This window comes from Leiobunum rupestre, chromosome 3 (assembly GCF_980474605.1).
Source record: "Leiobunum rupestre chromosome 3, qqLeiRupe1.1.hap1, whole genome shotgun sequence".
NCBI classification, from domain to species: domain Eukaryota; kingdom Metazoa; phylum Arthropoda; class Arachnida; order Opiliones; family Sclerosomatidae; genus Leiobunum; species Leiobunum rupestre.
Window position 1 is genome coordinate 7,877,052 of NC_143386.1, and position 27,760 is coordinate 7,904,811.

At 35.9% G+C, this 27,760-nt stretch overlaps 1 protein-coding gene across 1 annotated transcript in view; it reads right to left on the reverse strand.

Moving 5' to 3' along the window:
* RhoGEF3 (Rho guanine nucleotide exchange factor 3) overlaps positions 1–27,760 on the reverse strand; it is a 220,651-nt gene that overhangs the window by 46,536 nt on the left and 146,355 nt on the right. The window lies entirely within an intron of this gene.

Below are 27,760 nucleotides of genomic sequence, written 5' to 3' on the forward strand. Positions count from 1 at the left end.
GACTTTTCCCTGACCTTTTGGAAACATTTTCAAATTAACTGACTTTTCCCTGACCTTTTAGAAACATTTTCAAATTCCCTGACTTTTCCCTGACCTTTTGGAAACATTTTCAAATTCCCTGACTTTTCCCTGACCTTTGGAAACATTTTCAAATTCCAAGACTTTTCCCTGACCTTTTGGAAACATTTTCAAATTCCAAGACTTTTCCAGGTTTTTCAGGTAGTGTACGAACCCTGAAATGCATTCATATTTCAGCTGTACGTATTGTAAATAACTTTTATTATTAGTCCTATCCATCCTTTCGTTTTATTTTATTTTTCTAAATTTCTTTTTTGCCAACTTATTCTATCGAAATTATTCTATATAATATGTTTTGACGATGACATATATATTTTAAAGTATATAAATCGTGAATTTATGGTTTTCTCCCTGTTATAAAAGGGATTTGTTCTTTAACAAAGAGAAAATAAATATTCATTCATTCACCTAAGAAACTTCAAGCCATGCGTGAAGAACATTTTGCTCCACTGGGACAAATTGAGACATTTAGACTAAGGGAAATGTAGGTTCTCTGACAATGTCAATTCACAATAAACCAAATAAATTTAGTTTTAAATCAACAATTAAATTAAATTAGTAATAATTTAATTTTTAGTTTATATTACCACTTTACTTCACTTAATAATCAATTTGTGTATAAAAACCCTCGTAAAAACCACTATTGTTAAATGAACATACTTATGAAATGTGATAGACGAAACGGTTAAGAAATGTATTATTAAATTCCAAAAATCAATTAATTTATATGAAAACGTATCTTTGGTACAAAATAGAATTTAAAGGCAAATATGTAATATATAATATATAATATAATATATATCTGGTATACCATCCGTAATAACCTTTCCAAATACTACGTTGTTAAAACTTAAAACTAATATTTGCTCAACTGGGAGAATACCAATTTAAAGTTTTAAAATTAAATTTAGAAACAGTGCCTACGCGAAGGTCCCATCGCAAATTGCATTAAATAAGACAAAGAATGTTTCGTAGATTCGTCGCTAGGGGAAGTCGGGTCGCCAACAGGATTTTAACTCAATTTGTTCGATTATTCCGCGCTAAGAGTTACGATTTAATGAGTCGCGCGTCGATCAATATTCGCGAAACTTAAATTAAAACTCTCGGAAACTGCCGAATAAGGTTGCCTCTAAGCCCGTACCTCCTCCCCCACCTTGGATTGCAGAGTCGATTGAAGAGCGCTTTCAAACTATCATTTTAAGAGGTATAGTTCTGAGTTTCCTTTTAATTTTAAATAGTCGAAAACAGCATTAAGTTCTAAACCTTTTACAAAAGGCGCTTCGTCTTCGTTTTCCGGGTAAAAAGAGAAAATTTAAGAAGTTTTTTTGAAACGAGAAAAGACTAAATCCACGTTCACACTAGAGCCTAAAACCCAGTTTGGGTCGGTTTGAATGCCAGTTTTGACCGTCTACGATAATTCTTAGTTCACACGTGCGAAATCGCTTCAGCCCGGTTCGCTTATAGCCAAGGCTTAACGCCATTTCAAAGTATGACTAGAATTTTGAAAATACTAAAATGTATCCCAAAACAATTAGTTAATCATGTTTACTATACATATAGTAATATTATTTGACAATATTTAGAATTTTATCCCCATTATTTTTGAAACTACGAGCAATTTGACTTCCCCGCCTTGTCGTTTTGAAAGCGATTCTAAGCGAACCGACTTGGACGAGTTGCTCCCCGAACCAACACGAAGCGATTTCTCACCGTTGGTTTTAAAAACCAGTTATCGAAACGAAGCGAATTTAGGGGTAAGTGTGAACGTAGCATAAGCGAGGTTTTCACGACCCGGAAATACGCGTGCTCATCAAGGAGTAATAGTAACTATAGTCTCCCGTTCGATGTAAACTTACCGTATATGTCACGAAAACCCATTCAGTCAATGTTCATTTCGGTAAATCCTATAGACGGCAAGTTAAAAGTAACCTTTTTTAAAACAAATAATGGATAAATACAAAAAACCTTTGCTAAGTTTCGTTAACAATGAAATATTTCATTTCGTGTAATTATTTATCTACAGTAATAATATTGATATTTAACATTTTTATTAATAATATTGATACTTAAATATTTATCTACATTAATAAAAATTATGAAATATCAATATTTATCTGCATTAATAAAAATATGAAATATCAATATTTATCTACATTAATAATATAAAAGTATGAAATATCAATATTTATCTGCATTAATAAAAATTTGAAATATCAATATTTATCTGCATTAATAAAAATTTGAAATATCAATATTTATCTGCATTAATAAAAATTTGAAATATCAATATTATTATTTATCCACATTAATAAAAATATTAAATATAACTATTATTATTTATCCACATTAATAAAAAAAATTAATATCAATATTACTTATTTTCTTTTTCAATCAAAAGCTGTGTATGAAAAATAATAGATATAAATATTAGAGTTAATCCGTTGGTTGTAAAAACCAGCTGTACATTTTAAGTTGACCAACAAAAATAAAAGACTCGTGGGTAGTCAACGCCGCTTAACAAGTAGCGGCCATTATTCGAACTAAAAATAGATCATCACCAGAAACCACAAATTTCCGAAGAAAAATTAAAAAAAAGCAAGCTAATAAATAGAGAACGTCAAAGCGCGTTGTAAATGTGGCTTTCGAATAAGTAATGAAAAGAAAATAATAAAATGATCGGCGAATTTTAAAAGAGAAATAAGCTTTCTTTCGAAGTCGAGGAAGACCATCGTAAGAAAGCCCTTAAAAAGGAGGAGAGATTGAATCCAATTTCCCGGTGGCCTGTAGACGGGAATTCGAGGAAATAAAATAAAAGTGGGGTGGCGCGGATCAAAGCAAATATCGTTCCGAGCGAAGGGCCGAGGCTTATAGCCCGCCGATAAAGGCTAACTCGAGCAGCCCTCCAGGAAGGCCGCCACTCTTAAGCCACGGATATGGTTTCTCCGTCTTCTTTACGTGGAAACCCGGGTGGAGGAATTCGTAGGAATAGGAATACGCGAAACAAAAGCGATTGGGAGCGTTCAATACGGTTGTAAGATATAGAGCAGCTTCTCTCTCTCAATTTGGGGTTGTCGCAACTGACCAAACACGCCGTGTTTACAAGAGACCATCAGGCTTTAAAGGCCAACTGCAATAGCGTATATAGGAGGACGAAAAACGCCAAAGAGAATGATCAAAATTCTGGGGGAAAAATAAAAAGATTTTGGCAAAAGTTCACTTTACGAAATTGTTCGTGGAATAGATATTGATTTTGAGAGAATTCTCTGGGAATTGTAAAGGTCTATACGATGATGAATTGGGAGTAATTTCGAGTTAAATAACGGAATTTAGATATTAAAGTTCGTATAAATCCAAAAAACACCAACCATATCCGGAAACCGTCATTTTTCAAATATTAAAAGAAACAGTTACGGTGCCACTATTTCAATATAACATCTTGGATTTAGCAGGTACGGGCAGACAGGCCAAAGGTGGAATACGCGTAAAAGCAGCGCTCCGTCTCTTAAAAAATGAATTTCTAGCCCAGCAGGAGATAGCCCCTCCCCCCGCTGGCTTACAACGCGTCGTCGTAAAAAGTCATTTTTGAACGCACTCACGAATATGAAAATCCCAGAGCGTGGAGGACTGCCTGCCTTAATACTTAAAGTATGGGCTTTAAAAGACGAGCTCTTCTTGGCATATTTTCCCGGAATACGCGCATTCCGTGGCTTACAGTCGGATCGAGAATGCAAAAACTGAGAGGGAGGCCCTGTCTTTGCGAAAATATGCATATTTTAGAACTTCCTTCCGCCCCGAACTAGCAACAACCAAATGAGAAAATTCCTAGCCAACAGAGACCCTTATTCACCATAAGTAAAAAGCCTTTTCTTTTCCAAAAGTTCTACCTATTTTTAACTATTACAAAATTATTTCGATTCGGAGATTTAGAAGTCTAAATTGTTTTATTTGATTTTAATCCATTCGATCGAAAACTGCATATTTTATGGAAAATTTAATTCAGTTTTCATTTGAATAAATAATGCATGAATAAATGGGGTTTTATTTAATTATAATACAACAGGAAAATCGCACAGGGTTCGTACAAAATTTCCGGAATAGACGCTTCAATAAACCATCCTCCAAGGAAATCACCAAGAAGTAATATTTCCAAGAGCCACAAGTTTACATAGTGCTTGTTAAAATAAAGGAAATTTTTCACCTTTATGACAACAACAAGCGTTCCCTTATAACCAGGTAGCTTTTTAGACATAATTATTAAGGCTTGGCGAAAACACGACGTTCAGTTTACAGGTTAAAAGTTTCCATTATTTCCACAAGCATTATATAAACAATACTTTTCGGGTCCTGGCTCTCAGAAATATTACTTCTTACTCCTTGGCGATTTCCTTGTAGCATGATTTATTTAAGCGCCTATTAAATTCCCTGGCATTTCCAGGTTTCCCCTGACCAAATTGCCAAATTTTCCCAGACCATTTTTGCAGAATAAATTAATGGTTTGAGGTAAAAATCTTCCAAAATATTTTTTTTTTCAAAAATTTATTTGCCTTATTTTTTTGGGGTCATTTTAAAATCCCTTTACTTTTTGGGAACATTTTCAAATTCCTTGACTTTTCCCTGACCTTTTGGAAACATTTTTAAATTCGATGACTTTTCCAGGTTTTCGAGGTTTTCCAGGTCGTATACGAACCCTGTCGCAACCTAATCTATTTCATTTCATTTAATTATCATTTAACAGAAACCCACCATTTGGCTGGAAAAATAAAAAAATCAAGTTATATGACGTCCAAAATGTTTTCTGGGATTCGGTTAAATAGTATTCCTATAAGGCACCCCAAAATGACAAAAGCTAAATTCTGGGAAATCCGATATCACTTACGTACAAGTACAATATACGTTAGTATAGACAAGAAAGTGTTTTGGTCTCAAAGTACATTAGTTACTGATGCCCCTTTTTAAAATTCTGGGTTGAACCAAAGATGGTTTTGGTTGGGTTTATCAGTAAAAACTGGTTTTCACGAACCCTGTCAAAATGGCCATGCAACCTTCAGAATCCCAATGGCGTTACATCAGGATTAACATCGTGAAAAGTATAAGTGTATGGCCCCAAGCAATACCCAGGTTTTAAGTTCTTATAGTCCTAAAGTCGTTCTTGGTATAGTTCAATGTTTTTCTGTCGTAACATACTCATCGTTAATGCTAATTCAAATAAGTTAAAATATAACACTAGCAGGGTAACAAGGGAAAGGCTTGGAAAATTTTATAGGAAAATAGGAATTTTAGAGGTGAAATAAAGGAAAATATAGGAAAAGAAATAATTGAATTATAGGAAAATAAAGGAATCTAAATAGGAAAATAATAAGGTAATTACTGCATATCGGTATAATTTGACTCGAATCACCTATAGAATATTGATAATTTTTTGTACACTGCTTTCTTGCATTATTGGATCACTTAGCGGATTTCAAGATTTTGTTTGAAAGTGGCAGTTTTTTCACTACATGTACCAAGAATGTATTTATTTATACCTAGGGAGAATGTCTATGTCGAGACGGTTTTTAGCCTTTCTCTCAATCCACCCGTTGGTCCCCCCAGTACGCTCCTTCGTTTAAAATAAAACGAATAGTTCCGGTATTTCATTGGCTGCTTAAAATTTACGTCACCTAACGCGATGGAAATCAAACGCGGTGACGTTTTGTCTTTCCCCCGGGGAAAGGCGTTCAACGTGCCCGGCGATGGTCGCCACATAATCATTCTTCCTAAATATAAATAAATACATTCTTGCATGTACTTAAAAATAATCTCATTTTCAAAAGATCGGGAAATTATAGAAAAATAGATGAAAATAAAGGAATTTATAGGAAAGCATAAAAATATAGGAAATATAGGAAGTCTGGTCACCTTGCACTAGTAAATTAAAAATATTTCTATGGCTAAATTTGAAAAAACTTCAATTTTTTTTTATTCCAGACATACTTCCTTTAAAAAGGTTTGGAGAATAAAGCGCGAGGCATTCCCAAAATAATTTAAAAAAACCTCAAAAATGGCCTTTCATATTTGCATTTTTAAAAGCGCAACCAGACGAGTGCAAAGCCGAGATTAGTCTCGCGTTAGGTATAAATTCGCTCCACTTTTTGTTTCTACCAGTGACGAAAGAGGGCGCGACATCCCCCCAAAAAGAAACAGAGGCCCGCAGAGGAGCGCGCACACTTACCCAAAAGAATTAATATTCATTTTTCAATTCTATAAAGGAGCGCCAAAGCTACCTAGACGGTTCAGTCAAAGGCGGTGCTCGGAGTTAAAAGATTAAATCCGCTCGTAGACCTAGCTATTTCCAACGAAAAGCGTTGAAGAAATTTACGAAGCTGAAAAATAAAGGCTGACGATTTTTAAGCCTTTTGTAGGGCGTCTAGAGTACACACCGCAGAAAAGGTTTTTATATACCTTAGGAATAGGCGCTTTTACGTACAGGGTACAGACATTTCATCGATTTCGAGAAAAATACCAAGTGAATTTTCAGAGTATATTGGAAAACGGAGTGGTTAGCACTTTCGCCTCGCAGCGAGAGGAGCCGGGTTCGATTCCAGCTTGTGGCACTGGGTGAAAACGTGGAACCACTCCCGCGTTAATTTGGCAAGTTATAGGGGTTTTCCCCCGAGTTCTTCGGTTTCCCCTTCCATAAAAATTTGTATAGGTTAACGATAATAGTGAGTGTAGGGAGCTATTGGCTCGCGGGGCGTGAAGGGCTTGCCACCACCCTCCTACGCATTGTAACCCGGCTACCCTAATTAAAGGCATTATAAGTCGCAAGATGATTTGGGCCTAAGGTGGTGCCTTGGGTATTAGCCTAGCTAATTATTATTATTATTATTATTATTATTATTATTATTATTATCATTATTATCATTATTATTATAAAACGATTCGGTAAATTTGGGGAAAATCTCTTATCGTAGTACACCGAAGTGCAGACGAGTGATTTGAAAATTATTATTGCCCCACAATTACTACCCCCAATTTTCAAAACACTATCTACTCCCTTTAAAGGATAAAAAATAATGTAATCGTATGAAGTATTAAAAAAATGTATAATCCTATGAAGTATTAACAAAATATGTGATCTTAATAAGTACAAAATATATAATCCTATAAAGTATTAACAGAAGTAAATAATCCTTTAAAGTATCAACAGAAGTAAATAATCCTTTAAAGTATAAACAGAAGTAAGTAATCCTTTAAAGTATTCAATAAAGTACAGAAGTAAGTAATCCTTTAAAGTAATCACTAAAGTACAGAAGTAAGTAATCCTTTAAAGTATTCACTAAAGTACAGAAGTAAGTAATCCTTTAAAGTATTCACTAAAGTACAGAAGTAAGTAATCCTTTAAAGTATTCACTAAAGTACAGAAGTAAGTAATCCTTTAAAGTATTCACTAAAGTACAGAAGTAAGTAATCCTTTAAAGTATTCACTAAAGTACAGATGTAAGTAATCCTTTAAAGTATTCACTAAAGTACATAATATATAATTTATGTAAGACGTAAATATTGAGACCTCGAGACCGTTGTCAATGGGCGCGAATTTCGCGACAAAATTAATTAAAATTAATATAACACCTAAAATTTTCAAAAGTGTATACTCCCTTTAGGAAACCCCGAACAGACATAGGTTTATTTCAACGTTTTATTTTTCTATATTTAAACAAAATAACGTAGAATTGGAACGACTTATTTATCGTAGTTTGTGGGGACACTCGGGAGACCCGTACTGGCGCGGCGGGTTTATTTATACCAGGTGGGCACGGAACCCAGTTATATCAGGCCTAAACATTAACAACGTAAGAATCAATAGAAACACAGCTACGCCAGGAAATTGGCAAGAAATACAAGCTCCGAACTGGGGTAGCTGATTACGTCGCCACACGCGAGACTTTTAGGTTCGTCAGTTTTCGGAATGAATTCGTTTTATTTACAAAACGGAAATACCCGACGGCTCCAAAAAATCTAAGGTAAAAAATACGAGGATTTACAAAAAGGGCCGTACTTCCTACCGCTGCCACGTTAAGGTGTCGCCCCTTGACAAACCGATATCTAGGTGAAGTCGGTTTCCTCGGCAAAGTAGACAGGCAAAAGAGGGAAATAACACGATATCGATATGGCAATTTTATGATTCGGGATTTTTCCAATATCACCAGAAATTGCCCTTTTCAAAAGTCATAAAAAACGAAACGCGGTACCTTAAATGTACGAATTTCAAAGAGAAACTTACTATTATTTTTTATAGTTTAGGGGGTACGCGATTTACGTATAGTAGAACGTGCGGTAAACCCCCGTTTTAGAGCCAGGAAAAGGTTAGATTTTATACTCTTTTTACGAGTTTTAAACGATATCAAAAGTATATAATATACAACTTAGATATAAAGTATCCATCTATGTTGTAAAAATGAAAACGTACATTTTCGAAAGCTTTAGGATGTTTCAAATGAACAGGATTCCAACGAATTAAACTGCGGGTTGGCGGAGTGGTTAGCACTTTCGCCTCGCAGCGAGAGGAGCCGGGTTCCATCCCAGCGTGTAGCACTGGATGAAAACTAGGAACTACTCCTTCCACGTTGAGTTTGCAAAGTTCTCTCCCCACTTGTTAGAGGGGTTTTCCACCGAGTTCTTCGGTTTCCCTTTCCATAAAAAAACTTGTGAAGGGTAATATTAATAGTGAGTGTAGGAAGCTGTTGGCTCGCGTGACACGAAGGGCTTTCCACCAACCTGCTACAAATTTTAACCAACTACCTAAATTAAAGGAATTAAAAGTCGCTAGATGACTTGGACCTACGGTAGTGCCTTGAGTATTAGCCTAGCTCATTATTTACATATTTATAAAGCATATTTTAACCAATGTAATAGTTTTAAAAAAATCATAATATTTTGTATTTAACCCTACACTATGTTTTTCTTCGTAACGTATTTTGATTTTTTTGGACGAATAACATTAGCAGTACCGGAAGAAAAATACTTCTTTCGTAAGAAATATATTATAAGCTTCCGGTGCAACTGAAATTTTTTTTTGAAATGTTTATAGCCTATAAATATAAAAGGTTCTATCTTAAAGGTTAAAGCGCAAAGTCAAGCGTACAAATTCTTCCTAGAGTTACTAGACATAAATCGCGTAAAATCTATATTGCTACGAGTTATCCCTACAAGTTCGAACCGTAGCTTAACCCGTCTACTATAAAGAAGTTTAAGTCGAAATTTCCTAGTTATGCCATATATACTTTCAAGTTTTGGGCAGCAAGAACTTGTAGGGTTTTATTGTGTTTGGGCTTAGCTTCGCTATTTCAAACCTTCTATCAAAAACACAAGCAGAATACAGAAGCGTTCAATTCCTAAATTTTCACTTGAAATTCTAAAACTCTCCTCTCCCAAACCCCACGACCTGATAAAATCAAATCCAGATTTCAGAGTGGTTTACTGAGTTCGAAAGTAAAATGGAGAAATTTATAGGAAAAAAAAACAACTTTAAAAGCAATGGTTGTGTACACTAATTTTTAAAATAGAAAAACAATGCCCAACACAATAAAATCTTTATCGGGACTTAATTGTTTTCAAAACTGACTTAGTTTTAACTATAAAAAAAACCTTAATTTCGAATATTTTAAAACTATCCTTGAATATATGTATAAAAATATTAATAATACCTTTAAACAGGTGGCTCGGTTACAATGCGTAGGAGGGTGGTGGCAAGCCCTTCATGCCGCCCGAGCCAACACCTCCCTACACTCACTATTACCGTTAACCCAGTGCCACAAGCTGGGATCGAACCCGGCTCCTCTTGCTACGAGGCGAAATCGCTCACCACTCCGCCACCCTACCGGATAGTGCTTTTCACCAATTTGAAAATAGGGTACTTCAGGTACAAAATTTCGATTTCAGGGTAGTTTAAGAGCCTCTAAGAAAAATTACAACTTTTAGGCATTTAAGGAACAACTATTGGCAAATCGAGTTCCCTGATATTTCCAGGTGTGCCTACTGATATTTTCCGGATTTTCCAGGTGCAAGTTAAACTAAGGTTTTGTAACTCTCCATGTCATTGCTATCTTAACCAATCTTTTCATGATTGACATTTAAACTAAATTCGTTCCATATTATTAAAGGTAAGAGAAGCAATTAAGTAAAATATTTATTAAAGGGGAATTGTCACCAAAACCAAAGTTTACGAGGTTTTTTTACAGAATGATTGAAAATATATTAATGATTATGTCCCTGAAATGTTATAGTTATTGGAAAAGTATTTAAAAAGTTACGCTACTTTTTCCGCAACCTACGTCAAACGGCTCCAAAAATTAGAGAAAGGGCGGCGTGTAAGGCATTTTAAAAACACGATAAACTACAATCTACGAAAATAACTTTGTTAAAAAGCCAAGGAGAATGTCGTAGCAGACGACAGTTCTGACCGAAAAACGATAAAACCGGGGAAAATAATAATTCGTCCACGAGATGACGCTGCAATAGGTTCAACCAAGCGGTACTGAGATTCTCGAGTCGGGGGGGGGGATAAAACACGAAATTTGGTTGCTAATAATAAATCAAATACTGGAAATATTAACATTAAATTTTTTGAATAACCATTTTCGGACGTCCTCTATCCATTTACATGGTTTTTAACCAATTTTAGGGTGGTGACAATTCCCCTTTAAGAAAAACTTTGTACTCTTTAGGCCAAACTTTCTGAACCCTCATAAACCTCCCTCATTTCCCTGATATTTCCAGGTTTTCAGGTCTGTATGAACCCTGAATTATTAATAAACTTAATACCGGAAATGGTGAAAAGGAATACCAATCACCACTAACGAGAGAGTATGTTGATCCGGTTAGTTGAAGGGACCAAATTCAGAAACCAACAGAAAATGCTTAATAATTAGCAAATAATTAATGGGGCTAAAAAGTACAAGAAAAAAATCCTTCTTACACATAAAACACAGCTTCGCGACACGTGTAATTAATTAAGCGGAAGACGAAAAGAATGGCTAATTAGAAAGACGAAATTACGAAAACTGTCCAGACAGAAGTTTTCCCCCTTTTTACTAGCCGACATTCGACGCTCTAGTCTAAAAAGGGGGTTAAGCTAAAAATATATCTAGGCTACAACCAGCCAAAGTATTAAATTCAAAAGCTATTAGTAAAAGGTACCCTCATTAGACCAGCAGACTATAAAAACAGAAACCGCCTATCTCCTATAAATAGACCTTTCTCGTAGTGCTCACACGGTGGCGGACATTGATAGATAAAAGTGAGAGTTAGGCTTAGATGTTGACGTACAGACGCTCATGTACAAAATGGGTCCGTATAATTCGTATTTAAGTATATACGACTAAGCTGATACTTAAAACAATCGTTTTGGACGTTAGCGGCGGCCGCCAGTATACTTTCAGGTGACTAGGGTTTTCCCAGTGGCCTTATGTAAAATCGGCGGCGCGTTATCGGTTCGGTGGTTGCCAAGGAAACGGCATAATCCGCCCGTCGACCTGGTAAGTTACGTCGCGCTAGAAGGTAATAGGTCGTAGGCAGAGCACGTTCTCTCGCGAGGCCAGATCTCACGGACAAAGTAAACAGAGAAATGTGGGATTATATACCGCCGAAGATTCCACCTTTCCGACAATAATATTTCGCGAGATTCGATAGAGAGAACACTAATGTATCGACGTATCATTCGCGGATAGTTCTCGCCAGTAATTGCTAAAGGAGACGTGCATTCGAGCCATTTAATGCTGAGATATTACTCTTGGCAAAACTACTCGACTAGAATTAAATTTGTGGATATTTAATAGTTGCTAATTATAGAGATTTGTCACGAATTTTAATTAATTCCAATATAAATTACCGGGTGCAAATCGGATTTGGGATAATAATCATCTATTGTCCTTAATCATAGTTACTTCATTAAGCGTGTTATGAAACTTTAATATTCTATAATTTATCCTTAAATCTTATATATCTGGATTTACACATTTATTTCGATCATTGTCTATAAATAAAACCTTTATTTTATTACATTACATTAAAAATAATAAATAAATAAATAATCAGCTAAGATAATACCCAACGAACCACACAGGCTTAAGTCAACTAGTGACTTGTGAAGCCAATTACCGGTGGCCGGGTTAAATTGCGTAGGAGGGTGGTGGCAAGCCCTTCATTCCACGCGAGCCAACAACTCCTACGACGACATTTCAATCAAACCTAATGAATACTAGATAATAACCGTTTTTTCTCAATCCAGGGCTCGTGCCAAATTTCCGGAGTTAAATTCCCTGACATTTCCGGGTTTTCCCTGACCAAATTGTCAAATTTTCCCAGACCATTTTTGTATAATAAATGAATGGTTTGAGGTAAAAATCTTGAAAAATATTTTATTTCAAAAATTTATTTGCCAATTTTTTTGGGGTCATTTTAAAATTCCCTTACTTTTTGGGACCATTTTCAAATACCTTGACTTTTCCCTGGCCTTTTCGAAACATTTTCAAATTCCCTGACAGAGTTGGCTGATTTAAAACATGATTTATATCAAAATTTAATAAAAATCATCGTTTTAAATAACATTTATTTTCAATGATGGAATTGATAAGGATGGCAAATTGTTCTAAAACGTATCTAAATATCCATTAACTAGACCGGATAAAAGCCACTAATTATTTTAGTGTTGTTAATTTTCCGGAAAATAAAATGCGGAAAAATTTCCAGAAAAGTTTCCGGAAAATTTTCTGAATCGTGGAAAATTTTCCGCAAATCGGAAAAATTAAAAATTCAAACATATATTACTTTTTAAGGGTTTTTAATGTTTTTAACTTTTAATGGATATAAATTGTCTAATATCAGTAAACATACTACAAAACATTAATAGTGTTACATTGTTAATCAGTTTAAATTAGTCTAGAGGTTTAGTTTTACTTTCAGATTCGAAAAAATGAGGCGAAAATGCCGCTTTATTTAAATTTTCAAACAATATAGGCCTATAAGACTAATCTTGGAATGAAAACTTTTTTATCTTTTTCGGAAAAGTGGCCTCGGTCATTTTCCGGAAAATTTTCCAACTTACAACACTAAATTATTTAAAAATATATTATTTCGATGAAATAAAAAAGATTGTTTTAGAAGATCTCAAACAATTCAGGGGGGCAATTCTGTAAAAAATCGACTGGGAATTCGATCTCGATACCCTATACCATGTCGAAATCGACTTCGACAATTTGCATTGATTTATGCTTATTCGAAATCTTTACCGAATACCATTCGTCGAGATCTCGAAGTTCGAATAGGCCCCCAGATGTAATTCCATCCACTATAGCGAAATTGTAAAAATTAATTAGAAGATGAAAGGGAAACCGCAATAAACGCGAACTTCAAACAAGAAGAATATTAGTTCAATCATAGCCGAGCCCTCCAAATTCGATACTTCATTAGTGCGGGTTACGCTCGAGGACAAAAAAAAAGCCAACGACAATTCGAAGGTCTAATTTTAAAATACAAGGCTCGTAGCCTCGTATAAGCTTTCAACGTCGTGTTCCCAACTTCCAATGGATTCACATTGGAACAAAGAAAAGAATGTGATAAAATGCCCCCAGTTCTTGTTTTGGCTCTTTACCGGAATTTCTCCTTCAATCGAAGCCAGCGGCTGCAACGGGGGGCGAGAATCTAACGGACAACAATACAATTCCCCCTCTTCCGCTCAGTTCCCTTTATAGGGTGACTTAATCGAACTGTCACGTAAGGCTGAAACGCCCGCGGGAGCGACAGCTTACAAATCGCCTCTACAGGAAACCCTACCTACTTCTATATAGTGGCCGCCACCCTATCAACTTACTCGAAGGGCCGAGTCTTATTTGTATTTATACTAAAGACCTTTTCACACGAGCCAACTTTTCAAATCAAAATGCTGAGTCAGCAAAAATGGATCAGTGATCCATTTTTTTCTCACGTACTTTTTTGGTGGATCAACTCATCGAACTTTTATTCACACGAACCAACTAGATGAGTCAACTCAAGTTGACTCATCTAGTTGGATCAAAAAGTTGGCTCGTGTGAAAAGGCCTTTATTGATCAAGATTATAGGTTGTTTCTGCAGTTGCCCATCAGGTAAATTGATGGATTTGTCAGATGGAAAGCCAATGCGGACATTTGTCAACTTCCTGTCCACTTCACGAGAGGAAAAATACGAAATATTAACCTTTTTAAAATTATTGGAAGTTTCCAAATAGGTTTTGGGATTTCCGAAATAACTTTTAGATTGAAAAGAAGGTAAGCAAACTTTCAAGTGGCCCACACAAAATAGTTGCGAAAGTATCGACTGATTGATCGATTGAAACCTGCCCAAAATTTGCACTGGAAGTTGGGACCATTTTTGTGTGTTTTTTTTTAAATAAAATTGTATCACCATTTACTAAAAACGCGAATCTAAATCAGATTAAACGGATTATAAAATTCCACATTTATGGTGTATCTACTAATTTCATATTTCTGCCACCGTCATTATTGGAAGCGACGGTAATTGGCGCTAGTTACGTTAAATAAAAGTCATGCCGCGTGTTAGCAAATTTTTTTATGCGTAATATTTTCCCTTATCCGCTATAGCGTCTAACATTGTTCGTACCAAAAATTTCCGGAATTAAATTCCCTGGCAGTTCCAGGTTTACCCTGACCAAATTGCCAAATTTCCCCGACCATTTTTGTAGAATAAATGAATGGTTTAAGGTAAAATCTTGAAAAATATTTATTACGTATTATTAATACATTTTTCAAAAATTTATTTGACTGATTTTTTTGGGGGTCATTTTAAAATTACCTTACTTTTTTGGATCATTTTAAAAATCCTTGACTTTTCCCTGACCTTAATTTTGGAATCATTTTCAAATTCCCTGACCTTTTTGAATCATTTTCAAATACCCTGACCTTCTTGAACCATTTTCAAATTCCCTGACCTTTTTGAATCATTTTCAAATACCCTGACCTTTTTGAACCATTTTCAAATTCCCTGACTTTTCCAGGTCGTGTACAAACCCTGGTCTAATTAACATTTCTGGCACCACATTTATCAGGCGCTAGGGTATCTGGCGCTAGTTACGTTAAACACAAGTCTTACCGAGTTTTAGCAGATTTCCCTTTAACACGACATAAGCGACTTGTTTATCAGAGATGGGGCCCAAATAGGACATACTTATGGCTTCCAATTTAATTCGACCCCCCCCCCCCCCCCCCGCTGAATGTGGGCGAATGACACTCGTTGGGCTTCGGCGAAATTCTCAATAACCCCTTAACCTTTACAAATATCCTGGGAACTCTTAAAGAGATATATCGCCTCCAACTTTACTATATATATATATCTCTCTCTCTGTGTGTAAGTGTGTGTGTGTGTGTCAAATACTCGCCTCTTCGAGTAGAAAACGTGCCGTTCTCCCCTTGACTTGAAAACCCTATAAAAATTGAGATAGAGGGAAAACCAGGCTTACTCGATTTCTATACAGCGCTGGCTCGTCTATAGAGAAGTTCTTTCCATACTGGCGATTTTGGCGTCGTTCTCGCGGGATTCATTAGTCAAGATGCCGACGCCGATCTGGGGGGAAACGACTGAAAAATCTACTCCCCTTCTCTCAAAGGTTACATTGATACGGATCAAACGGAAAAATTAAACGCTTTCTATCGATTATCGCGACTCTCTACACTCAATTTATTCCTATTAAAATATTAAATTAAAAGAGAGATTATTAAACGGTCAAATTTAACGTGAAATATCTATTTATCGAGGGATTTCCAATGTGTATTTTAAAAATTAAAAGAAAAATTTGGTCAACTACGGCGTTTATAATAGGCCAAATCGCCTGTAGAAGTGTTCCAACCGCAGCACTCCGGCGCGTTTCGGAGAAGCTAACCGGGTCTTCGAAGGGGCAAAGCAACGTATTCCCGTGGATTTCCGTGTGTATTTTATTATCGCATCTGGTAAATACGCCGATTTCATTTTTTATATTACCAATAATAGAAACGTTTATACTAAAAAGGAAGTTTCGATATTATTACGTAAATAAAGTCTACGACGACCAAATATTCGAGGGCAAAATCGTAAAACAGACCATCGGAAAAACAGAACGTAAACACGCCAGACATTTCATAATAAACTTGAGAATTCGAAAGAGAGAACCTCCAAACACGATAAGCTATCAACCCAAAAAAAATCTGCAGTAGAAAACTTAGTACTACCCTCGGCACTACAAAATGGGAAACACTTGAAGAACCAGATCACGAACTACACGAACATAACCCTAAATAACTCCCTCTTTAAAAAATTCCCCAGATTAAGCCTTGGTCTACTGAACTGTCGCTAAAAACAAAATAAGTTCAAGTGGCCCTAAAATAAGCATATTTCCAGAAGAACATTTAAATAGGTGCAAAATACGGTTCGCGTCGACAGAAGAAAAAAAGTCCAAAACAAGAAGCTCTTTATCGAGAGAAAAGGGATCCGAGCGAAGAGCTGCCGGCAGGAGTTAAGAGTCGCCATCTATTGTAAACAAGATCGACTGCTTTGATAATATAAGAAAAGCAAAAGCGAGACGCCGCTGGGGGGCGCTCGGAGACAGCGGGATTTATTAAGGGCTGGCGTGATATTATTCTCTTGATTTATACGTCGCTAACTCTTAAGTCCATCTAGAGAGAGACGGGACTCCCAAAGCCTATATTTAATAAGTAGACTACGTATTAGGGCTGTTAAAAGCTTACGGGACGCGCGACCAGCTCGACAGTCTCTTGATTCAGTTCGGTTCCGGTAGGTGGCGAGGATGCAGTTATAGTGGCTCTCTCTAAATGACAGTGAGCGATTAGGCGTAACAACCCGACCGGCACGACACTTTTCACGCTAAAAAAAACTATGAAATTGTAACGTGGAATGCTAGGAATTTGAATTTCCGAGTAAAATTAATTTGACACTTTTCGCCGAGATTTTAGCACTACTGACTTTGTTTTGAATGTTTGGAGTATTTCGACGAATCGTTTAAATTATATTTAGTTACAACCTAATGCGTTGTACGCAGGAACGCCTGGAAAAACAATACTTTCGGGCCCCAAGAACTACCTTATTTTTCTAATTAACAACGTTTCGCGGGAGAAGTATAGTAGAAGGGCTCAAACGCGGGGCCCCAAAACTTGTACGGGCCCCGGTAATTTGTACCGGCTTCCCCCCTCTCTTGTCAGGCCTGGTTGTATGTCTTAAAAGTTTATTGCCCTCTCTAATTAGGGTGTTAAGAATTTCGCAAATATTTCTTCGAAACTTATTACTCGCTTCCGAAATCACGTAACTCGAAATTTGGTATTTTCGCTATAAAGATGTCAACTAATAGGTTGAGTAGGCTTAAGTCTAAGGGCCTTTGCCTAAAGATTGGGGCCCTGGATATGACGCTAAGTGATGTCAGAGGGCCCGCAATAAAGCTTAAGCCTAGGGGCCTACGAATTTGCCAAAAGATTGGGGGCCCAGGGATAAGGTTAGGTAAAAGTCAGAGGGCCCTTAATTAAGTTTAAGCTAAGGGTTGCTCTTAAGCCAAAACCGATTTCACCATTTAATTAAAACTATAAATTGCCAAATGCACGGAGTATACATTACGAAATAATGAACATTTTAGATTTATTACATTAACGACTTTGTATCGTGTAAATAATATAAATAATTACTTTTTGGGGATTTTAAACGCGAAACTAAGTCGAAAGTTTCTGTTAGTAAAAGTTATCGCCCCGAGAGGCTGAGTCTACAATGAACTTCCTAAATTACGTCATTTAATATTTAAAATATATAAAGCGAAAGATTTAGAGAGTTTCGGGCGAAATACCGTGAATTGTTTATAGTTCAAAGGCGGATAAATAACCAAGCGAGTTCTTTCGAACTTACGAACAAAACGGGGTGAAATATTTTTCCAATTAGTTTCACAATTTGCAGTTCAAATCACAACGGGGAATTTGCGAATGTTAATTTCCCGAAATTATATTTTCGAGCAAAGTCAAAACTAATTTACCGCTTGAATAATTTATATTTCTCAACTACAAACAAATAGCAGCCAAAACAAAGCGAACGCCAAACGACAATACAGAGGTGTTATTCTCAAACCTAAGTATCCGTACAAAAATTAATTTCCCAACGAAAATATTGATAAAATAGTAAGAATGTTTTCGTAACGATCTTGAGAAGAAACAGGTTTGAAACGAGAGATAAAATTAACGAGAAAGTCCTAAGGTATTTATTACTTAATAATAACCAAAAAAGACACTGATAAAAACTGGTTGAGCGAAGCTAAGACGTCCTTAAACCTTTCGCCACGGGACGAAGAGGATAATTTCATTTTAAACTACAATTTGGGAAGAAACAGGGTACTGAAATATTCGCGGTAAAAAAGGAAATAAACGCCTTTACATTAATTCAAATTACCGGGAAAGTTTGGAGAAGTTCAAGGATGTAATACTACAGAAATGTTTTCCCGCTATGTTTTTAGATAAAATATAAAGAATGTCAAATAGATATTTTTGGTTACCGGACATTGAAAATAACGTTACATTTATCCTCAATTTAAAGATTATTCGCAAGGATTGCTCAAGAGAAAAAGGTAAAATTTATGATATTAACTTATTAGGGAGAAGCAAATACAAAAAACACCTTATCAGCATACAGGGACGCGATTTATTCCAGGGCTTGTCAACCCTGGGGAACGTATAGGGGAGTCATTATTACATTTAGCAGGGCACGTTAACTACATTACCCGGGTCCCCCCCAAAAGCCCAACGTAAACATAAAAAATCCTTGATACGGCAGACCGTAAAACCCAATAACAACAAATCGTCCAAGGCCTAAACTCTAAATTTAGAAACGACAAACGCTGATAAAAACTATTAAGTTTCGCGGAATATCGTCCGCATTTTCGTATACGACAATATAATACGTCACCCCCAACAAGGCCAAGGATCGTAATAACGAAATGGTGGTAAAAACTCACCGTTTGGTGCTTCATACCGCGAACGACAGGATGGCCTGGCAACTGGGAGGGGAGACGCGAAATGAAACCGTGGAAACGCGTCCAGCGCCGACTGCCGGAAAAAGGTAATGTTCGCCGGAGAGATAGAGCGAGAGCGGGCGCGCTCACTCTCTCCTCCGTCCTGGCGCGTGATAAGGAGCTCGAGATAGGGAGCGCAACGACGGGGGGAGAGGGGAAAGCGACGACAGAGCCATCTTTTAACGTAAAATCGAAACAACGCGGAGGGGTGAAGACGATGTTTTGGGCAAAATGTTTTAACGATAACCGAAGCGTTTCTTTTTTGATTAACGATTTAGATTCGGAAGATTGTAGTAAGGGGGAGGATTATCACGTAATGTTAGTAACTTATATTTCGCCAAGTAAAGAATAGACGATGAAAGTGTATTGAAAATAAAATATGATCAAACACATCTCCAATATTTAGAAAATTTAAGAGTATCGGTTTTTGTTCTCCTATTTCACAGAACTCCGAAGTGTATTAAATTTCGATTGGGAAATTTTCGGCTCTATTTCTAGAATCAACGACAAAATCTTTTATCATAAGTGCATAATATTGAAAAATAATAATAAGTACGACACTTTTAAAGTTCCACGTGTATAACGTTTACCGAGGGTCTAGACTAATTTTATAATGCTCTTAATACTAGCGAAGCGGTGCTACCAGATAACTAATGTTTTTTTAATTCGATTACCTAATGACGTCACGTGAAAATGCCATATTAGTTGGGATGAAATTTGACGACGTAATATAAACGGTGATAGGGTAAAATTTAATAATTTTCCTGAAGCGTCAGCGGAGAAGAGAAAACATCATTTACCAAGTTATAAACAAGTCGTAATGAGGCGTACTTAAGCAAATGATGTTACTCGCTTATGATAAAAGTTGAGTACATTTAAATAATAAAACAATTAAGCCCAGGAAAACATTCACCCTAGTGGGGCCAGGTGCAAACTTTTAAGTCGAGAGCATTTAGCATCTTCTTCGTAACATTTAATGATTTAATAATTTAATCCGGAAAAATATCGCCCACACACCGAAATTATTTCCTCTCGACCTTTTTCGCTTTGGGTCCAACAGTTATATTAAGCCTTGGCATATAAATGCTCGGAAATTTATGTATCAAAACTAGGTTATCTCTCCCGAAAAACGGACAAGGAAAAAAATATAATAAAATTAGAAAAGCAGCACCCTTACGTTCAAAATGGGCGATAAACTTCCGCCCATATTAAGATTAATTACAAATTAACCGAAGGGAAATTTCCATTTCTTTAGCACTAATTTTGCGGCTTTTTATTTACATCGTAAATTTATCCAAAAAGATTTCTAGTGGCAAGATAATTTCATTTTGGTCAGCATACGGAACTGGCTGCGCAGATTAGAGAATTAAAAATAGAATACTATTATTGACCGGAGTATTTATCCCCCTTTACACAGCCCTTAACTGTTCATTTTTTTTTGTTCTGATCCCCAATGTGAGCGGTTTCGGGTCCGCTTCCCGCTTTAGAATATGAGGCGCCGATTTTATTGACATGGAGTGGAAGCGTAGATGGACTTTTTATAAAAATAGCCATCTTAAGACTCTAGCCACGAACCACTTACGTTCTATAGAATTTCCTGTTAAGACTAATTCACATGTCACGAGGGGGGGGGGGGCAGTCGCTTAATTGAATAACGTGTACAAATCGTAGGTAATCACTTAAATCACTCGAAATCAACGAAAAATTGTGGGATATTGGGGGAAATCAACGAAAAATTGTGGGACATTGGTGGAAATCAACGAAAAAGTGTGAGTTATAGGTGGAAATCAACAAAGTGTGAGATATTGGTGGAAATCAACGAAAAAGTGTGGGATATTGGTGGAAATTAACGAAAAATTGTGGGATATTGGGGGAAATCAACGAAAAGTTGTGGGATATTGGTGGAATATCATCGACACATTCTTAAAATTAACTGGAATATCATCGACACATTCTTAAAATTAACTGGAAAATCATTGAAAAATTCTTAAAATTAATTCGAAATTCATTGATAAATTGTGACACCTCACTGGAATTCACCGAAAAAAAGTGATACCTCGCGGGAATTCACCGAAAAAATGTGATACCTCGCGGGAATTCACCGAAAAATTGTGATACCTCACTGGAATTCACCGAAAAAATGTGATACCTCGCGGGAATTCACCGAAAAATTGTGATACATCACTGAAATTCACCGGAAAATTGTGATACATCACTGAAATTCACCGGAAAATTGTGATACATCACTGGAATTCACCGAGAAATTGTGATACCTCACTGGAATTCACCGAGAAATTGTGATACCTCACTGGAATTCACCGAGAAATTGTGATACCTCACTGGAATTCACCGAGAAATTGTGATACCTCACTGGAATTCACCGAGAAATTGTGATACCTCACTGGAATTCACCGAGAAATTGTGATACCTCACTGGAATTCACCGAGAAATTGTGATACCTCACTGGAATTCACCGAGAAATTGTAAACATTCATGCACTTGAGAATAAAAACTATTTTTTTTAAATCAGTAATTAAGCGTACCATTGTTTTTCCAAATGACTACCCCTTAGGGTCAATATTTATTTTTTTCAAAACATTGTTAGCCAAAACGTGTCGCTAACTATAGTTGTTCCGTATGAATTGGGTGAAAACTGTTTCCTCATATCGTCATTCACAAGCTATTACCTTATTAAAAAGGCGTTAAATAACTAAATTTGTTCAAACGATTTATATTCGCAATAAAAGTTTAAAATTACCCCACCTATATAAAGAAATAATCAAAATTATTATAATTGTATCAACGACCAGAATATTAAATTAATTAATAATTAATTTTCCAGTTCCTATACACGCCTCGACGGATACTCGCAAAAATAAAAATGAAACCAGCGGTAATGTAAGTATCGATTGGAAATAATTATTCCAAATGGAAGAGACGGGGGGTGGGAGGGGGGTGAGCATTTTTCATTAATTTAAAAGAGCTGCGACTCTCGGGAGTCTCTTTCAATTTGAAAGGTAGTAATTGACCTACTTAGAAATCAATTGCAAAACTGATAAAACGGACGCGAGAAAATTAGCTTTGTGATAAGCGCTAGAAGGCGAAATCGGCGGGGGAAGCATTCGATGTGGATAAGAACTAGATTATATTAACGGGGAAAGCTTTATAACAATATGAGTTTCGTACAAACTCGTACAAGTGGTTTGTCGTTTGCCATATAAGGACCGACACGTTTAAAATTCCAGTTTTGATATTTCCTAGGCTTCCAGCCAGCAATGCCCAAAAAATCTGAGTAACTTATCGATTTCTAGGAGTAAAATGTAGAAATATACAAGTTTTATAGCATATATTTAAAAGGAGTCCTAACACTGTAGAACAGACCAAATGCACATTAAAATCATCTTTGCCCGTGCAAAGGAATCTGCTCCAGCACGGTCTCAATTATCGGGATAATTATGCCTTTCGAGAAAGATACTGTTGGTGGCTCGCTGCCATTTCAACGGTTGGATCATTTCAAAATTATTGAATTGTATAGAACCATTTCAAATTCATAGAATTTTAGGGCCCTTTCAGAATTATAGAATTTTATAGGACCACTTCGGAATCATAGGATTTAGTAGGACCACTTCGGAATCATAATATTTAATAGGACCACTTCGGAATAATAGGATTTAGTAGGACCACTTCCGAATCATAGGATTCAATAGGACCACTTCGGAATCATAGGATTTAAAGGGACCACTTCGGAATCATTTCGGAATCATAGGATTTAGTAGGACCACTTCGGAATCATAGGATTTAATAGGACCACTTCGGAATAATAGGATTTAGTAGGACCACTTCGGAATAATAGGATTTAATAGGACCACTTCGGAATCATAGGATTTAGTAGGACCACTTCGGAATCATAGGATTTAATAGGACCACTTCGGAATAATAGGATTTAATAGGACCACTTCGGAATCATAGGATTTAATAGGACCACTTCGGAATCATTTCGGAATCATAGGATTTAGTAGGACCACTTCGGAATCATAGGATTTAATAGGACCACTTCGGAATAATAGGATTTAGTAGGACCACTTCGGAATAATAGGATTTAGTAGAACCACTTCGGAATAATAGGATTTAGTAGAACCACTTCGGAATAATAGGATTTAGTAGGACCACTTCGGAATCATAGGATTTAATCTGACCACTTCGGAATCATAGGATTTAATAGGACCACTTCGGAATAATAGGATTTAGTAGGACCACTTCGGAATCACAGGATTTAGTAGGATTATTTCGGAATCATAGGATTTAGTAGGATTGTTTCGGAATCATAGGATTTAGTAGGATTATTTCGGAATCATAGGATTTAGTAGGATTATTTCGGAATCATAGGATTTAGTAGGGTTGTTTCGGAATCATAGGATTTAGTATGATTATTTCGGAATCATAGGATTTAGTATGATTATTTCGGAATCAAAGGATTTAGTATGATTATTTCGGAATCAAAGGATTTAGTATGATTATTTCGGAATCATAGAAATTAGTAGGACCACTTCGGAATCATAGGATTTAGTAGGACCATTTCTTAATTATAGGCTTTTATAGAACCATTTCTTAATTATAGGGTTTTATAGAACCATTTCAGAACCGTAGGATTTCATAGCACCATTTCAGAACCGTAGGATTTCATAGCACCATTTCTGTGTTGTAGGATTTCACAGCACCATTTTAGTATTATAGTACTTTATAAGAAAATTTCCGAATTATTGGAGAATTTAGGTATTACAGGATCAGAGGGTGCACTAGGTAAAAAATATCTTTAGGACACGTATTCGATTCGCGTTAAGATCGTAAAAGTATAGGTACCAATAACGTAGAAAATTCCAAAACAAAAACACTTAGAGAGAGAGAGAGAGGAGTTTTAGAAAGGTATAAATATATATAAAAAAGCTAGGCTTCTTCTCCATGAGAGAGTAATAACGAAAGTTGCCTTTTCTCTTTTCGGGGCAATTCGTGAGATCGGAACCGAACCAGTAAAAAAAGATTCCGCCCGGTCAAAACTAAGAAACTTGGATAAAAAATCGATCATTCAATGGGCAGACCACCGCTGAGACTAGCCCCTCCTCGCGATAAGTCGGGAAATCAAGCCGTGGGAATAAACACACAATTCCCATATTAAATGCAGTATCTGTGCAAAAAATATTTTGTTAAAATCTCGTTTAGAGATTTGATTGAATTGAAACGAGTTTAGTTCTAGAGTCACTGTATCTTCGATGAAATCCCGTCGGCCAAAATCAGTTCCAAAATCTCGAAATCAGCCCCCAGAAATCCACACGAAAATCGTGCTATGAAATCTCAAAATCAGTTTCCGATTTCTGAAATAACTTCAAGATTCAAAATCTCGTACGCAAAATTTGACAACAAATAAAGGACGGCACCCCGAAACATTTATATATTGTTCATTTTCAATGTAAGTAAAATATAATCGCAAATAGGGGTTATTCAAGAATCAAAACAGGCACCCCCTTAGGCCTAAGTCATCTAGCGACTTTTAATGCCTTTAAATCAGGTGGCCGGGTTACAATGCGTAGGTGGGTTGTAACAAGCCCTTTAAGCGCCGCGAATCAACAGCTCCCTACACTTTCACTTGCACTTACACCCGTAACATTTAAATCCGCGAGGTCGGAAGGTCAAATACCAAAACGAATGCATTTACTGTTGGTGAATAATATTTTTTTAGATTTTTATCAGTTTGAATTTAACGAAATATTATTAAAATATATTAAAAAAATAAGTTATTGGATATTAAAGAATTATACAAAAATGTAGCAATTATAGGATCGCTGGAAGATCTAAAATTATGTTCATTTAATTATGTAATTGAATAAACATTTCAGACTGATAATTTTGCGAAGATGTCAATGACGAATAAATTAATCTGTCAAATATGTAAAACGGAAAAAACGGCCAAAAATTCCCTCTACATATTATAATCATAGTCATTTTTATCAAAATAGGTACATGACAATTTCAAGCCATGCCCACTTTTCGACAATATAGTAACAAAAAACTATGGGATGAGTACAAGGACAAACCCGATTTGATCCATTGAAAAATATGCAACATGAAAAATAATGATGGTATAATATAATGCGGGTCTTTTTTCAAGTACCACCTGCTGTTACAGGTTGTGAAGGGCACGATGAGTTCAAACTGAAATTGAGAAGGATCGTCTCTTTGATAGCCTTGACGAGAACGGGTTAAACCAGGATTTACAGACAGTTGGCTTTTTACGTAAGAGGAGATTGAAAGTTACACCCGGGAATAAAATGAAAAACAGACCTTGTTACATTCTTCGGAGTAAAACAGGTTAGATAACGAAATCGAAAGTTATCAATTGTCCCCCTTTCGACAATTTTAAATCAAGGTGTTACAGTACAAAACGATAAAAGTATTGTTTTTACTTTAGCTTGTCATAATTTATTTTAAAACATTCCGTTAGTCTTAACTTGTACATTCGCCTTGAAGGCCTATCGGCCGAAGTACCGCGCATCGGTTTAACTTAATAAATAAATATATTTTATGTTTCCCGAAACGTTGTTCGTCTTTTTTACCTCTTCGACCGTGTTCAATAATTTATTTTTAGTGGATGTGTTAAAATGGTTTTTTTTATATTCGTTTCGTTCTTATTATTAAAGGGAATATAACCTGCAAAACAATTTTACAAATTTCCCTGTACAGTGGCGCCAAACATTTTTGAAACCGAAGAAAAATACCTGAGGTTATATTCCCTTTAAGATTACATCAAGCCAGGATTGGCTGTTGTTAAGAGATTATTTATAATAAATCACACATTAAATTATTTATTTATATAATTTCGAAATATGCAAAACCATTTAATGAAATGTTAGTATAATTTATCATTTTGCCAAAATGTTAACCCTTTTAAATTTGTTTTTCGGCTGATATATGGTAAAAATTAAGGATTTTATTGATAAATAAACAATCGGAATAATTTGAATGATAATTTTAACATATTCGGTAAAATCAAGAAAATAGTTAGAATACTACGTATAAATAAATAAACTCTTGAAAATATACTAATTTTAGATAAATAAATTATTGGTATAAATACTAAAAATTATGCTAATTATAAATAAAAAAATTATTGGTATAAATACTAAAAATTATGCTAATTATAAATAAAAAAATTATTGGTATAAATACTAAAAATTATGCTAATTATAAAAAAATAAATTATTGGTATAATTACAAAAAATGACGCTAATTATAAATAAATAAATTCTTGGTATAAATACTACAAAATATAAGCTAATTAGAAATAAATTATTGGTATAAATACTAAAGTTCTTTAGTTCAGTTTACGCCCGACAAAGGGCAGCACCGTAACCAGGATTTGATTTCAGGGTGGGCACGCAATGGAAACAAATAAAAAAAAATAAAAAATTGTACATACAACCATACGGTCCAGGGTGGGCACGGCCTGACCGCCCCCCCCCCCCTGGTTACGGCCCTGACAAAGGGTTATAAACCCATCACGTCGAGACAAGGAGGAGCTAGTCGTACAGGTTCAGGTACACAGCAAGGGCCTTTCGGAATTGGGCCCTGTTGGGGATATCTTTGAGATAATCAGGAAGGGAATTCCACTCCTGAACGGAGGAGGGAAGAAATGAATGCTTGCGCGCAGAGAGTCGGAAGCTCGGAAGAATCATGGAGGCGACACGAAATATATACTAAATAAAAAAAAATACATTCAGTAAAATATAACCGAAAATAATGCAGTTAAATCTTAAAATAATTCGTTTACATACGAGAGGTTTAAGAGCTAGAATCTTATAAGCCACTTCAAATAGAAAATCGAGAAGAGGGAGGGGGAGGTCAACGCTACGGGGGGGGGGTCAGAAAAAATGGAGAGTAAACAAAATTTAACTTTACCACCCACGTGTTGAGTGCTCTACTTTTCAAAATTCAACGCGAATCTCTCAATCTGCGAGACTCCGCTGCACCTCACACGGCCGCTTCCTTCCCTGCCGTCAAAACATTTCAAAAAAGGTTCAAGATGTTGGAACGGAGGTCAGACGCGCCAGAATTCCTTCTAAATTTTTTTTTATTTTGACGTGCCCCTCGAGAGAGAGAGAGAGAGAGAGAGAGAAATATTAAAGTCGGGGTAAATACCCAAAAGTGGGTCTTACCCAAGAAATACCAAAATATTTTGCAACTATTAGAGATATAATTATTTAATATGTAGTATTCCATTTATTAAAAATTTTTCAAATGGATTACGTCTTTTTTTATTTTGATTTACATAAATTATTTTTATAATTCTTACTGCTATATCTTTTCAATGAAATGAAATTACAATTTATTCCATTACGCTAGAGTATTAGACAGGTTAAGGCAGCACCTTAGAACGTGTAGGTGGAACTTGTGGGAATGTAGACGCACCTTTGTGTGTACATCCTGTACCTCCTACAAAGATCCCCCTTACACGTTCGTGCGCTGACTTAACCTCTTTAATGTCGTAGTTTTAACCATGGCTGCTTGGTCGTGGGAATTACAAAAAAGTGTGATACATCACTGGAAATTACCGAAAGTGTGATACA